Raw genomic sequence first — 9,950 nt, forward strand, 5'->3', positions numbered from 1 at the left:
GGAGTGAGAAAAAAATTGTAGACCTTCCAGACATAATCAACGGCACTGGAAAAAAAATGAACAAATTATTATAATATAAAAAGTGAATAACCTGCACAAATCCCTTGCTTATAGATAAATGACTTTTAGGCTATTTGAATGAGATAAAATCATATGGTATTTTATTTGGTTGACAATGTTAACGAGTTAAGGGAATTCAAGTACGCGATACATTCCAATTGATTACAAAAAAAAGGGCAATTCAGAAGATAAGCTACTCGAATTGTCAATGGAAATTTCCTGCAAATTAGTGGCTCTTGAAAATTCCTCTAATGAATAATTTTTTTAACAGTACAAACAGTTTTAAGTTTCAATATGTCCAAAAGAAAAGACAATTTATATATTTCAATTATATCAAGACACTAGCAATACACGTGTTTATAATCATGTTATCACAGATGATCAATTTAAGTAGCAGGAAACACCATCAACTAATTCATTTCCCAGAGTCATCCCTTTTCATTGCATAATTCCAAGCAAACAAAGAAAGAATTAAATGAGCATTTTATAGAAAAATTTACCTGAAATCTTGATGATTATAAAATTGCTGATCTTCCATCAGATAGGAATGAACGATGTTTTAAAAAACATTGATTATCGAAAAACTATATTTCTATAAAGAAATTATATTATATTTTTCTTCTCATTTTTCTTAAACACTATTCTGTGAGAAATACCAAAAATCACTTCCCTTTTCGGTTGAATGACTGTCTTATTCATCACGCTGTGTGAAAATGTAACTTTTTACCCCGCGTCACGTCTTTAAAGCGCCTGAGAAGTTTCTTTTTCCAGTACCAATAAAATCTGTTGTTTGATGGGAGAAAATTGCAACTATCGTTATTTTGCCTACTGCAAACATTGGGAAAGATGAATGGATTATAGATTAATGGACTTTTAAAAATATCGATCTTTTGATGTAAAAAATCAATATCTTCGAGTAATCAGCAAACATTGCCCAACCCTCTCCGTGAAAAAACTCTGAATTTCCACACACCGCTCCCATTCATTGTCAGTGTTGGCGTCGCTATAAGGTATTATATAGGGTTTGTCACCATCAAAACGAGCCAGCAGGGAGGTGGGGGTGGGGGGGGGGGGTGCGTGAAGAACGAAGCGTAAAGGTGCAATAGCGTCAGAGGGGCAGGGGTGGATGGGTGCGATCCACCCGGCATAGTACAGAACAGGGAAAAGCGAGAAAGATAGTACGTTCGAACAGAGACAACCTGGGCTTGAGTATCTCTCACATACGGGAGCCAAAAAGGGAGAGGGATGCACGTGGTAGACGCTGACAAGGGGTACATAGAGGCTTCTCCGTATTTCTTGTGTATGTATACAGTGGAATAGAAACAGTCGAGTGTCAGAGAGAGCGACCACTGAAGAGGGAAAGGAGAAGGGCAGTGGTAGTGGGGGAGGCCACTCTAGAGGGTTATATGCGTTACAGACGTCCAACGTTTGGACGTGGGACGTGGACGAGCCATCGGGGGAAATTCAACTGTGGGCAGAGAGGGGCTCTGACTGTGGGTTTCACGTGCTGAAGACTCGTATTCCCTCCTCGCCTGTGGTCCCTCTGTTGCCCAGACCCCTTTTGCGCTAGTGCAGTAGTATGGGTGGTTTGGAGGAGACTAACGTGCTTGCGTGTACTGTAAATTACAATCACTCTGGTACGAAATGTACTGGCTGGGTTAGGCTGGGGTGTGTGCTCTTTGGGGAGAATTGGACTTTTGGCTCGAAATGTGGGGTAGTTATCATTTTTCCACTAAGCAATATTGCAATACTAGCGAGCCGATGTTACATTCATTGAAGTTACAACATTCAATGAAGAGATATTAGTACTCACCCTCCTCATTGTAGCACTCCAATCAGCATTATTATGGAACATAAATTGAATCAGAGTGAGAAAGTATTAATCGGTTATAAATCTGATTTTTTCTTCTTGTATATCAATGAGAATTTTTAATACATCTTCTCTTTCTACTCAACCCTCAATAACTTCTATTACATCAGGTCCAGTGAGGAAATGTACGTGGTGTAAGGAGATGAAGCGCCCGATTTACACTCAACGAAAGTGTAATGTAGGTTGAAGATAGTCTTATGCATCTATGTTAACTCAGTCAAATGGTCGTGCATTGTCTCTGTCGCTCTCTTTCCATCTTATCTGCCACCCAGACGTGCCTCCCTATCCTAAATATTAAATATTGTCGGAGCGAATTGACCATTTTTGGTTCCTATAATTGCCTGCATCTAGAAATATAAAAAAAAATCAAGGCAAGGGCATTTTCTAATTTGTCCAATAAAATACCGGAGAAATGAAAAAAAACTTATTGATTGTGCGTGGAACAAAGTCCATTGCTAGACAATCCCCAAGATCTTGGGAAGCCCTGGGGCGATCTTTCCCCTACCCTCATCTTTTTTCTTTTTTTTTGTATGCCATGGGCACCCTTATATGGATCTCTCCTCTCTGGCCAAGCCAACATCACCCTCCACCCGTCGCTGGCGCACCCTCCACCTCTACTTTATGCCTCCTCCCTTTACCCTCCCATTTCACCCTCTAGCTCCACACGTTCAGTTCAGTTCGTCTCTACGACCTTCCAATGTTTCTCGCTCCACCCAAGAGAAACCACCCCCCCCTCCCACTCCTCTTTCTCCTCCTCCTCCTCCTCCACCCGGCTCTGCAAACCACCTCAATTCCATCTCCTTTTCTTTGCAGTCGCGTCTTTTTCCTCCTACACTCTTGGCTCGTCGTCGTTCTCCTTCGTTTCACTTCGCCCCCTCGACGCCTCTTTTCCGCTTACACGGAGGAGAAAAAAAAAACGGAGAACGAAAAAATAGAGAAAAAAGAAAGGAGGAAAGATAAAAAAAAAGCGTTGCGTCCAGTAGGGGCCGTAGGGGGAGAGGGGGTGTCTTTTTCTCTCCTCCACCTCTGCCGGCAGCGTCGCCGTCTCCTCGCCGCTCTGCTCTTCACCGCTCGACCCCACAATCACCTCCACCTACTCTTCGTAGCTTTTACCTTTAACAGTGAAGCTCAACCACTTTTGCAATACTCAACTTGGTACGATTTATTTTTGCTCTAAATTCGATAATTCTATTTTCAAATATAGCATGGAAATTAAATTAGTCAGGGGCTGCGGCAGTCCCTAGGTCGATTCATTTATTTGGGGTTATTTCAGGAAGATTAAATTAAATGAATTACAGAGAGAGATTAATGAAATGTCGATGACACTTCATTGGCAAAAATTAAAAAATTATGATTACTTTTTCAATGTCTTGACATGAAACGATAAATTTAAAACAGAACAGGCTTAAAAACAGAAAATTCAATAATTGAGATGGAGAGGCATGACGAGAGATTTGAGACAGAGGCTTTAAATGACCCAAAAGCTACTGTAAATGGGTAAATCTGTAAGCGGTTGAATTAAACATTGTGAGGGAGTGAAGATTTCAGTTTTCATTTCCCATCTTCTTGGCATATTTTTATCTTCCTATGGTACATCGGATAAGGGGCATTCAAAAATCCCCTGAGAGTGTGGCCGAAAGTTGTTGAATCGTGGTAGACTTATACCATGAACCAAAAAATACTTTTCACCTGAGTATCGGCCGGTTTTCTTTATCGAAACACGTCGAAAAGAGATATTTTTGAGAAAACTTACCTAAAAAATTATTTCTTTACACCACCTTCTGGAACACTGTTTTTTTGTTGGATTATAATGGTTTGAAATATGATAGCCAAATCAGAAACTCAAATTTGAACAATTAGAAAGCTTCCACTAGCCGGCAAAAAATCGAACAGGAGAAATAGATGAGCCTTTCTCTTATTCTCGTACGACATTAGAACGTGTTACACGGCGGTGGTTGGTGTATATGGCTATACATATGTATAGTTGGAATATATACAAACCCAGAGACAAAAAATCAAGGAGCTGGGAGAGGATGAAGGAAAGAGGAGAAGAAATGATGGGGGAGAAAGGAAAAAAAGAGAAGGTACTTGAAGTTTTGCCTCGCATGCCCTTCGTTTGGTCTTTTCTCCTGATGGTTACACACATGGTGGCCACGTTGCCACCTCCTCCTGAGTGCAACTTTTCCTGGCACCTTTCCACCACTCATTGGATGCATTCCCTGAGCGCTGAAATACTCGTACAGTATTTGCGGAAAATAAAAAATAAAAAATGTGGGTATGGCGGTAATAGAAACTCTGTCAGGTATTCATCATTTTCAATCAACCATAAACTTCTGTTTGTCAATCTCAGGAATTTCTCTGGAGTCTAAATGTTGTATTTTCAAAAGTATCAATGATAGAATTGGTCTATTTCATTCCAACTGGAATAAACCCATTTTATGTAAACAAAATATTGAGCTTTAATGTTACCACAACTACCCCTACCCATAGTCCCATCATTTGTGAACTCGCCTCTGGCGTTTCTCTAAAGAACTTGACGTTGTGAACTAATGAATTGAAAGTCCAGTACGGTCTTTGAATAGTTTGACAATCGCCATCAAGTATAGTATACTCAGAACTGTTGTTGTAATTTCAATATAGGAAACAAGAATTGCCAAAAAAAATAATGAAAAATTACTTATTCACCGGCTCAAGCCATTATTTTTTCTTTCATACAAAACATAATCCCTATGAATTATTATTCCGATTGGCAGTAACAAATACCAGGTTTAGTGATTTCGAGATACCCGTTTAATTAACGAGCAAGCTCCCGATTTCACTCGAACGCTACCTGGGTATGTATACTGACGGGTAGATCGTTGACATGTACGTCCTTGGATGAACGACGAAGCCAACTCGAGTTGTAGCTCATCCTCCCTTTAAGTCCCCTCCACCCTTACTGTTTCAATCCCGAGAGATTCCAGTCAACTTTCCCGTTAGTATACATATATATATATATATATATATATATATATATCTATATGTATATATATATAGCAAACACCCATCGACCAATTTGATGCAACGATGGACCCTGTTGAGTACCGATAAACACCCCCTGAATTGTTCAGAGGATCATGTTGATGTATTTCAATGTGTGCTTGAGTTTTCATAGATGCTGCGAAGGCGTATGGTGTATTTACATTCCGCACTGTGGCTCCATCAGATTTCTCTATGAGGATTTCATTGATCTTATTTCATTTTATTATGTCTGTCATATTGTCATTTCCAACATTGTCATATGATGATATATTAAAGATACCAATGGGCTTTTTAGTTACATAAACTACTTCATTTTTTTGCATTTTATGTGAAAAAAAGGGGGATTAACTGTTTTTGAGCTTTTCAAAGTGATCAGTTGATCAATGAAAACATCTTGAGGGATTTTGGAAAAAATATTCTCTCAAGTAAATAACTATCAGGTAAAAAAATATTTTTCTCAGTCTTTTATTGCATATGTAACACGAATATGTGGTAAATTTTCATATCATATCCGTCAAAATCAAGACTTAAAGTTTTTGAAATCGACCAAGCTTGAGATAGTAGGAAGCGAAAATTCACGGAATTTCACGGTGGAGCTTTTGGGTGCTTGAAAGATAGAATAGAGAGTAAAGAGGACTAGAGGTATGGGGTAGGGATGGGGATAGTACGAGGGTTGGATAGCAGTCCTGCAGAAATTAATATCGCCCTGGGACGGAACTGAAGCTCTTGGCCACGTCCCTAGCTCTTTCTGTCTGCGTCCTTTTAGCTTCCAACAGTTCCCCTCCTCCTCTTCCACTGTATTCCTCTCACTCAGTTTCATATCTCCTCTTCTTCCTCTACCTACTTATATCACTCGGAGGCAACTCCCGGTGCACTGCACTGCCAAGCGTCTCTCTTATTCGCGTGCCCTCTTCCTCCCTTTGTCCACCACCATCCACAAGTTCTATACACTGATGCTATATACCTTATTCTATACTATGACGGTACCGACATTTTCTCTACCCCGAAGGACTACGACCAGTGGAACAGTAAAGATGGGCTCTTGGCCACGGAAAAGAGAGAAACTCAGACAAAGTCTCCGGAAAGTCCGAGAGACTTGAAAAGGAAGGGTAGTTTTGGAGAGGTTGAGCCTTGGCCATCCTTGTCGTGGGAAAACGAAAACTCTCGATATCGAATGCTTCCAGCTACATCTCCAACTATATATTTATACTGTTACTGTTCATGTTCAACGAGTATGAACATTTAAAAAGTGGCAATTCCTCTTGTACTGTATGTTCAATTTTATTAAATTAAATAATATTTGTTTCAACTAAGCTCTACATATTCAACCTGATTAAGTGTTATAATCATCATTATTAAGAAATTGTTTATTTTATACAATGCAACTAACACTTTCTCGCTTTCGAAAACAAACAAACTTCTTAAACCTCCGAATAAAGCTCATCTCATCTTTGTCCCAACCAAAATCACCGAAGATTCGACTGCTCTCTGACTAAAAGAAAAAAACCCAGTTTCTTTGAAAGTACCCTGAGGAAAAAATTTCATCGAGAGACCATCAATGCGTCACTGTGTGCTTGCTGTCCTCTATACAAAGAAGTGACAGAAAAAAAATGCCAAAAAAGAAAAAATCTTGAAAAAAATGTCCCCACTACGGCAGCTGAGTTAGAATCGTATCTTTCGGTGAGAGAGCCTTCATCACATTGGTGTGTCGACGTCAGGACTATTGGTCCTCTTTTCCCTTCCCCGGTCCCTTTGCTAACAAAAACGTGCGTGGAAAAAGAGGGTAAAAGTAGCGGAGAGAGGAGCATAAGAAAAGCTAGGGGGAGGTCGGTGTGGGTTGGTACGCGGGAGATTGAGAAGAAGAGGGTGGCAGAGTATGAGGAGACTTTGAACATAGAGCCAGAGTATCTACAGGGTGTCCCAAAATCACAATTCATACTCATAAATCTACAGAAGAAAAAAAATTGGATTACCTTTTCACTGTGATCATTTTCAAAAAAAGCCATTATTAACATTCAGTTTCATTAACAATAGAAATGTGGTTATGGTCACAAAGATTTTCTTCTTCTTTTATTTAATTTTACAAAAACACTCATACACTATGAAAATTCTCTAGTTATCTGGAGATATCTTAAATTATGTAGAATTTCCATAGATGACGCAGGGAATGCGGCCATGATTATCATGACGTTATTTCATTTTGGGACACCCTGTATATGTGTAGCCGGCCGCCTAGAGTGTGTAGAAAATCGAGGGAGATGGAACTAGAGACAGGAGGGATAGAAGTTTCACCACGGACCATCCTATATTACCAAGCCCCTGGTACCTCTCACCCTCAATTCCACGTGCAACCCTCACTTCTCCCATCTCTCTCGCCCATCCTTTTTCACCTTCTACCTCCCCTTTTCCTTTTACCATTTGCGAGAGCAGCAGCTTCACGAGATGAAACACAACTTCTCTCCAAGAGAGGAAACGAGAGAGAGAGAGAGAGAGAGAGAGAGAGGGGGGGGGGAGCGAAAGCTCTGAAACCCACCTTGCGTCGGGATCTGACGTTGTCGAGTCCTTTGGGGGCTGAATCGCAGCAAAGTAGAACGGAGGAAGAGGGTGGGGCGTTGGAGGGTGGAGGGGGGGGGAGGTGGGGGTTGCAAGAGGTGGTCGACACTGAAGAGAGGAATTGCGACCACAGGGCTAAGGCCTCGGGATCCTGTATACGAAACTACTGGAGAAAAGGAGAACGTGTCCGAGTGAAGCACGTACTATGCATCAGTATTACAGATACTCTCCGTGAGAAGAAAAGCATTTACTGTTTATTTTTCATATATGTGTTTAATTTGGAATGGCGGGTAATGAGGGGGCTGGGCGAGGGAGGGGGTAACAAATGGATGTGGATAGTTAAGAGACATGGATTGAGAAGAAAAAAAGTGAGGTATATATTGAAATTTCAGTTATTTATGGGATTGTTTTGCTTTAAGTGGAAATTAATAATTAGACCTGTATGTTATATCAATCCATCATGTTCCATTATATTCTAAGCTCAACACTTTAACAGTTCTAGGGCGATAAGCGGCTACTCACCGTTCTGGAACTGTTCAAGCTTTTTCATAGTTGGGTCCAGTGATATAAAGTAACAATACTTCGGTTTTCGGATACATTAATGCATAATTTACTCTTTTAAAGCCAAGGAGTGAATTAAAAACATCAGAAACTCTTGAACATCCACATTTTATGCAATTAAATATTCGTCTAAAAATATCTCAACGTAGAATATAAATCGATAGCTAATTACTGCAATCAATTTCAGGTTTCTTGCTCTTGCTTTTTGTTGTGAAATGCCAAAGTTTAAACAAGTGATCTTATCGTCTTCTTCAAACACTCTCTGCTTTTCTCCAACTTGTTTCCATTTTTTTTTACTTTGGCTCGCACGGTTTATGATAAAGATCTGGAGGGTGACTTAACTCGAGGATGAGCCGGGAGGGTTTTTTATTTGCATAAAAATAAATATCTTTAAAAAGATTCATCACATGTCACATCACATGTCTGTTAATTATAAATAATATGAAATAATTTCATGGTGCTCTAAGAATGCATCATTGGAAATTTAAGTTTACCTTCGGTCAGGAGAAAAAGAACGCATGAATGAATGAACTTTTCAAACCGCTGCATATTTTCTGGGACCGCACTATTCTTGATAATGTTATTGGAAAAAAATTTGTTGGCTGTCCTTGAAAAGGTGAAAAAGGGTGAGGAATGCCTGCAACCCTGGCGGACTGTTACCTCAATTCAAGGATAAATCAGAATAGAAGGGAAAGCCGGTATGGAGAGCTTCTCCGAGTGTATGGACATGACTGGGGGATTGAGAAAATACTGGAATCGCTTTCGCTCATTATTTTTTACCTTGGTTCGAAACGTTTATTTCAAGTTGCGAATTGAGGATTTTCTTGTTCCGGTGAAACGTAGATTGTTAATGTTTATTGGAGAAATATGATTCTACTTACAAACCACGTAAAAGAAAATGAAAAACCTGGATACAAAAGCTAAAACTTTTGAGATTTTCCAATCATAATGGGATGCCATTATACATGTATTAGAAAAACTAAAACATGAATTTGAATAATTATAGAGCTTCCATTCTGAGGTAATACATGCCAGTATCAAACAATACGACGTATAAATATGTACGGGGCTACAGTATGAAAAGTGAAGAAGTGGTATGACACAAAGAGGGTGAAATTACTGGTAGTAGTAGCAGTCTCTTCCCTAGCCTCCCTTGGATTACTTGTTTCTACTCCTTACTATCTTCACCTTTCTACATCTTCCAAACCACCTACACCATCCAGATCTTGAGCCAGCTAGCTTTTTCTCTCAGTTTCCCCTGCAGACTTTTACAGCACAGTCGCCCTTATTCTCCTCGAGCCTTTGCCCAAGCGTCTTGAGTCTCTTAGGTATAGCTTCGGTGTTTTTACTCTACTTCGTTCATTCGGTATTTGCTTTACCTCGAAGCTATATATATAGCCGTGAGTTTTCTTCCCTCGTTTGGTGCCTTACTGTTCTATTCTGCTCTATTCTTTCAGCCTTTCTTTGGCACCTTTTTCGACTCTAGACTGGAATCGGCCGCCACACTACCCGCAACGAAATTTCAAAGAAAATTTATGGTCCCAGCCTAGGAAAAAAAGTGTAAAATGGTAGTTAGGAAAAAAAATCCAGTCCTGGTACTGGAAATTTTATTGGTTAAATTCAAAGGATTTGCGGATGCAAGAGCAAATTAAATGGTTTTTAATGATCTTTAGAGGATATTCATTATTAATTTTGGAGTTGACATTAGAGAAAACCAATATCTAATTTGCCCACAATTTTCGTAGCCATTTTTCAGATATCAAAGTCAATTTAAATGTAAAAAATGACTTAACGAATAAAATTCATCTTTTTAGGGTGAATCAAATCCATAGTTTGTCGCATCGTTACGGTCATTTTGACTGACTACAACCGCCGATTGTTCCTT

Source organism: Diachasmimorpha longicaudata, chromosome 8, assembly GCF_034640455.1.
Source record: "Diachasmimorpha longicaudata isolate KC_UGA_2023 chromosome 8, iyDiaLong2, whole genome shotgun sequence".
Classification (NCBI taxonomy): Eukaryota; Metazoa; Arthropoda; class Insecta; order Hymenoptera; family Braconidae; genus Diachasmimorpha; species Diachasmimorpha longicaudata.